This window comes from Vombatus ursinus, unplaced genomic scaffold (assembly GCF_900497805.2).
Source record: "Vombatus ursinus unplaced genomic scaffold, bare-nosed wombat genome assembly UNPS02014863.1, whole genome shotgun sequence".
NCBI classification, from domain to species: Eukaryota; Metazoa; Chordata; class Mammalia; order Diprotodontia; family Vombatidae; genus Vombatus; species Vombatus ursinus.
Window position 1 is genome coordinate 19,465,213 of NW_020954641.1, and position 7,121 is coordinate 19,472,333.

At 31.6% G+C, this 7,121-nt stretch overlaps 1 protein-coding gene across 2 annotated transcripts in view; it reads right to left on the reverse strand.

The window, feature by feature from the left end:
- Window positions 1–7,121, reverse strand: part of GABRG2 (gamma-aminobutyric acid type A receptor gamma2 subunit) — a 136,144-nt gene that overhangs the window by 128,119 nt on the left and 904 nt on the right. The gene's annotated exons all lie outside the window — the stretch shown is intronic.

Genomic DNA, 7,121 nt, shown 5'->3' on the forward strand with positions numbered 1-7,121 from the left:
AGCCATTGAAAATGCCTATAGCTGAGAGATGGATTTTCTTGTACATGGAACAACCAGAAGGCCAGTGTCACTGGATTGAAGAATACATGTTGAGGAATATAGTATAAGTAGATTAGAAAAGTGGGAGGGGGTAGTCTATGAAACACTTTAGCAAACAGAGAATTTTGTATTTACTGCTGGAGGCAATAGGAAGTCACTGGAGTTTATTGAGTGGGTGATGGGTGGTGGTGGTGACACAATCAGACCTGTGTTTTAGAAAAATCACTTTAGTGACTGAACAGAAAATGAATTGGAGTGGGATGAGACTTTATCCAAGCAGACCCACACGCAAGCTATTGCAATAACCTAGGTACGAGTTGATTCAGACCTGTACTGAAGGGGTGGCAATGTCACAGGAGAGAAGGGGGCATAATTGAAAGATGTTGTAAAGGTAAAATCAATAGACTTTGACAAGAGTTTGGCTATGAGGGCATAATGACTGGAGGTGCAGTGAGTACTGGAAAGGGTGGCCAAGGAGACTCCATCCTCAGGGGAAAAATCAGAAAGAGCTTGTAGATAAAAGGAATAGGAACAGAATTAAACATGTAAGTTCCTTAAAGACAGAGGATATTTTCATTTCTGTTTATGTCCAGCTCCTAGCACAGTATATTGACCATAATAAGCATGAGTAATTCAACAGTAAGTAGCTTAAAACAATTAAGTTGAGAAGAAAAGTTTTTCTATGGATACAACCTATTAATTGTCTCATTGTTGGACAGTACCCAGCTGTTATAATTTAATTACAGGCATACTTACACTTTTTGACTTATAAATATTTTATTCTTTAATATGAATACATACATACATACATACATACATACATATACATACATACATGTAAGAATTTGTGGGAATTTAGAAGGTCACTTAATTTTCTAGGATGTTGGGTTTTCTGATTGCAACATGTATTAGTTATTAAAATGTGAGAGTTGAAGAGAACCTTCTAGTTCCACTTACTCATTTTATAGACAGGGAAACAGAAACCTAAGCAGTGAAGTATCTTGTAAGCTAATACTAATATAGCTAGTGATCAATAGAATATCAGACTAGAGCTCAGGTCTTCTAAAATCAGGGCTCTTTCCTCAATAACATAATGCCTTCCAAGATCCCCAGAGAGATTGTCTAATTTGACTCAAAAGACTATTTGTATAAAATATCAACTAAGAAAGAAGAATAAATAATTCTGGTCTATCTCCCAATCTTTTCATGGTAATTCCTGATTCAAAAACCAATTTATTAGTGTCAACAGCCTAGAACAATGTCTTAATATATTTTATTTGAAATCTGTATCTGTCAAAGATATCCTTAGAATGTTTACTCTAGGTTCAAAGAGGGAAAGGACTCCACAGTTACTCAATTTTTTCTTGTATAATTCTATTTCCATATTCAATCTTTCCATTCTCCTCAAAGAAATTAATAGTGTCACCTAAATGTATCTTCCCACTGAAACCCCAAAGTATTATCCCAGTTTTTAATATATGCCTGGAATTTTCTGCACACTCACCTCATGAAGTTTAATTTTTCTCCCTCTAGTTGTTGTAAAATACACTGAAACAACATCATCTTAATGAAAAATTTTCTTGCCATTTAGCAAAGGGAAAAAATCAATGATGTGTTGCGTAGGTAAAAAAGTATCTTTTGCTAATATGTCATCCAGAAATTTGAAGTCTTAAGCCAGGTTTATGCTTGATGATAAAACAAACTAACATTTAAAAATCCAATAGTCCCAAATTAAGATGGTGACAATGATTACACACATTGTGTCAGTGAATCACAGGTCAAAGTGAAGGTCATTTTGGACACCCATCTCCATATCACATATATGTTTCTATAATCATCCATCATATTTCACTTTCAAATATTCTCAGCTGTTGTCAGGACAGCATCAGATTCTCTGAGTAAGTGATATCTCCTGTCACTGTTATTCATAGAATCAAAACAAGCTCAGCTTTCAAAATACCTGGCCACAAATTATAAGCCCTTGGAAAGGCATACTTGACTCATACACATAATGAAATTTAATTTAAAAAAAATAAACTTGGATGATATAAAGCTGTGTAGGTACCAATATCATATTTTTCATTTGGTATTTCAAAAAAAGATAAGTAAAGATGGAAATATAGATGATAAAAGAATTTGAAGATTCAGATCATTAGGCCACAGTGTATCTCCAGTTTATATTGGCAATTTCAATTAAATATATCTCAACATAAAATTTGTGTTTCTCTCAATAAACTTGGTCTTCCACTATCCTTTACAACAGAAATTGTGTAACTTACATGCTTCAATAATTATAAAGAACTTCTTTTTATTCCACCCCCTGTTAAACATGACTATGCTATTTGGAATTCACATGGTTCTTTATAGAAGGGTGGAGAATGCAATGTCAGATGTGGCTATTTAGCACTTGTATAGTACTTCATCCACACACAGTTATACAATAATTTTATAATAATATACAATTATAACTATATTATGTTCTCCTTTATTATAATAGCAAAATAATTTATACAGTTCTATGATTTCATTTCTCTCATAATCTACTAGCATGTGTAACTTAGTATAAGCTTTTCTGTTCTTTTTTTAAAAAAAGGATAGTAGCTCTCAACATTGTTGAGGGAAATGTGAATAGCAAATTTTCTTGTGAAATGAAAGATTTCAGCACTTTTCATTCAAAATTCAATGGATAAACCTACTTTAAATTATTTTTAAATTATTATTAGAATTAAAAGGAGAAAAAAATCTGTGTGGTTGGTATCATAGCAAGAGTAATGAAATGACATTCTGACAGGAAAGAAGTACTATCCTATGTATATAGGTACATATTATGTATTTATATGACTATATGGGGTCTGGTGCTGGCTCCACTATTCACTAGATCTTTAACAATAAGAAAAGTAATTAAGTTTTCAAGGATGAATTCCTGCACCTATCAAATGAAAATATGAACCTGTAACTACTTATCTCACCATAAAATTGTAGAACTCAAAATAGGTTAATTGATGCAATGGGGCTTTGAAAATTACAAATCATCATGCAAACTATAGGTATTATATCATTGAGACATGAAAGAATTTGGGATAATTTAGCATGTAGTACACAAGAACTTTGAAATTCAATCTATTGGACTGTATCTGGAGGAATAAAGCAATTACTTATAGCATTTTTACTTTAAAAACCCAGATATTTAAGATAAGGTAAGAATATTATTTTTTTCTTGAATTAAAATTGCTTTGTTATTGAAATGTGTTAATACAATTTCTATTTAAATCATTTTTTGCAAGATAAATGTTAAATAAGCATCCATCCCAGTGAATTTGACCCATCTGCATAATTTTCAGGGGAAAGTGGAAAATGTTGCTTCTTTTATAGTAGTTAGGTACTGGTTTAAGTATCTGAACTATTTTTACTTGACTTTGACACTATGACCACAACATAAAGGAAAAAATATATATTTCTTAAACTTCTTTTAAAAATACATATAAAAAGGGTCAATTTTATCATTCTTTGTTGTTGACAAAAATGAAAAAATAAGAACTGTGCCTGTGACTTTTGTAAAGGAGCACTAAACACAATTCAGAATTTAACTTTCAAAAGTTGCTTACAACAGGTATTTAATACATGTTGATAGGAACTGAAAAATAATCTTCTCAACCATACTATACTAGTCCCAAAATGATCACTCTTTGATCATAAAACTGGACAGACAGACTGATCTGTGGAATGTGTTGGTCTAAAGCAACCTTGTCTATTGCATAGGTTTCAAATTCACCCTAGCAGAACCAGATTAAAATGTAAATGTAATTAAAGAAAATAAATAAAATATAATATAATATAGGTATTATTGATGTGTTGTTTAATGTGGCTATAGAGATTCAATTTATTTGAGCTTGACATCACTGGTATAATGACCTCAGATTCTGCCATTTAATTTACTGACTGCATTTGGGCAAGTCACTTTAATACAATTTACATCTTTTTTTTCTTTATCTGTGATGACTATTTCATGGGGTTAAAAAATCAATTCAATTATCATTTTTTGTATGCCTACTATGTGCAAAGCACTAAAGCAGATACAAGTGGTAAAAAGACAAGTTTAAAATTGTATCTGCCCTCAAGATACTGATAGTCCCCTGGCAGATAAAACATTTCTATAGATTGTGAGAATCAAATGCCATAAGAAATAATAAGATGCTTTGGAATTTTAAAGGAAATTTGGAATTTTTATCTTGGAACTATGCTATTGCTAAGCTTATAAAGTCCTTTGTACTCTGCTAAATTCAGAATGTAATTCCCTTCTTCCCACATGTCCCTTTATAAGGTATCAAAATTGAGAAATCTAGCCTCATTGAAGCAATAAATAGATTCAAACTTGAACAATACATGATTTCTGAACTGTTTTCATTGCAGTTTTAGTCTAACATTATCCACTCTCCAATTAACCCATTTTTCATAATTCTTGGCCATTCCATTCATGACCTCTTAGAGATTGTTTATGACAAACATTTGTTTTGGAAGAGCTTGGAAACAATTCAGTTAAGAACATAGACCTAGGATCAGAACATTTTAAATAATAGAATTTTGAGCTGAAATAGATGTTAGAGACTATGCAGCTCCACCTCTTCATATTAAAAAGAAAGTAAATAAGGCTGCCTTTATCTCTTTGCCTTGGTGAATATACTTTCTTAAGAATAAATGAGGCAAGAGTAATTTAAGAGAGAAAATTGATGAACTGAGAATGGTAGCTTTTCATTTTTATTTTTATTAACTGATTGATTGATATCAGGTTTCACATTCTTGCCCAGGCTAGAAGTGCTTTGCACACTTATAGGACTAATCCCACTGTAGATTAGCACAGAAGCTATAATCTCCTTTGTTTCTTACCTGAAAGATTTTATCTATCCTTGGGCAGCTTAGTTCATTCTTCACCTCACCACCATTTCTGAGGCTCACCACATTGGTGCCAGACTTACTTTGTATGTTTGGCTAACTCTAGCACTACTATAGCTCAAAAATTCCTATCTTAAGCTATCCACCAATTTCATTCTTTCTAGTAGCAGGGATTATAATAATGTGATACCATGCCCAATGAGGTGAGCTTTCTAGAGGTCAGTGCCTATATGTGTTGGGATGGGAATAGAACCCATCACTTAATAACCTGATCAAAGGAAATATCTATTGGCAAATGTATATGTATCTTCTATGTATAACATTATGCATGTTCTTCCCTCTGTTGGGACCATATTTTTGTCTTTCTTTGTTTCCTAAATGATTAGCAAAATATCTGGAACATAATAAACCCTTAAGAAATGCGAGTTAACTGACTGACCAACTTTTAGTGAAAGTCTTGAGTATAGAGCAAATAGATATAATATATGAGACCACAGATGCATATTTTAATAAAATAATTATCCATTAGCTTATTTGCATCTTTTCTCCCCTTAAATTAATTTGAAAAACACATCTGTTTTAGTGTCAAATTATTTGAATGAAATATGAAAAGTCTAGTCAATAAATAATAATTAAAAAAAAACTATGTGAAGTCAACCAGCTTCATATTGGGAAACACAGTTGATAGACGGAAGTTTTCAACTTTTTTCTGGATATTTGTCAGTAGACAGTCAGAAATGTCACTGTTCCTATATGGTTTATACCTTTTATTTTCCAAATACTACAGGATTTTAAATAGATAATTTTAATATTAGAAAGTTGACTTAATCAGTCAACCAATATGAATCAAGCAGCAACAAAGTTTCATTTGCATATATGCTCATAGTCTCAAAATGGAAGAAAAGAAAAATCCACAAAAATATCACTACATTTTTATTATATTCACTTAAACCCAAAATGTAGAAAAATTATAAGATTCAATTGAAAAGTTTTTGAAAATTTTGAATATTTTTTCTAAGAGTATAAATTATGTACAATACAAATTGGAAGAAATAACTATTTTCTCCAAAATATGTGGAGTAGCATTGACAAATAATGAGTTTATTTATAATTTTATTGAAATATAGCATCCCTTAGATTCTTATTGAATTTTTAAAATCACCTTTAAAGTTGACTCTAATTTCAAGTCATTGTCTATAAAGAAATTCCTAGAGTCAGTTGGAATCTCATTCTCCTTAGGCCAAGGGCTGGTGGTGAAAGAGGGCCTGGGTGGGAATATATTTGCAAATATTGAATCTTATAAAGGCTGGTTTTGAAACTTTTGTTCTGTTAAATAAGGGATTTGGACTCATTGCACTCTAAAGTCTCTCTATCTTTCTCTATTTCCATTTCTTTGTCTTTCTCTCTTTGTCTCCATCCATCTTCTTCTGTATCTCTTTGTGTCTGTGTGTCTGCCTATCTCTCTCTCTCTCTCTACTTCTTCTGCTCTAATATTTTATAGTTATATGATCTGAATGATTACAGATTCTGGTTAGTTCAAGCTCTTAACTTTTGTCAAATAACAACATACATGAAGTAAGTTCATTTTCCTGTGGTATGTCACAATTATTTAAAATTGATCTGTAAATTAAAGGTAAATTCCATACCATATATCCTATATATAGTGATTTATATAAGAATTAGGCACATGTGTGTTAGTTAATTAAGATATTATTTATGGTTATTTAAATGATAGATTTTCGGTAATGTAACTGTAGTAAACATTCAACGTGTTTTGAAATGAGTTTCTTGAAGTCATGGAACTGCAGTTTAAAATGTAAATGCCATCCTGGGTAATTTTGCAATGTAGTTGTTTCCTGTCCAACCTTTAAAGTAGGTATTGGCTATGTTTTTCAGTCAAATTATAGAATTTCTTAGTTTGTGTTTACATAAAACCAAAATAATCAACATATGAAATCAATTTGCAGGGGGTTAAGTGAGGAAGGGGGAAAAAACTGGTTTGGAGTCTTGTAAATCTAACATGAGCTTATTTTTTCATTGTTTGACACTGTACGGCCATAATTGTATTTTCTCCACTAAGAATCCCTCCAAAACTAACTCTTTTCATTGCTGGCTCCAAGATTGTCACACTTATATCCTGACTTCCTTTTTTCCTTAACAAAATAAACACTCAAAAATGTAGGAAAAAAGCA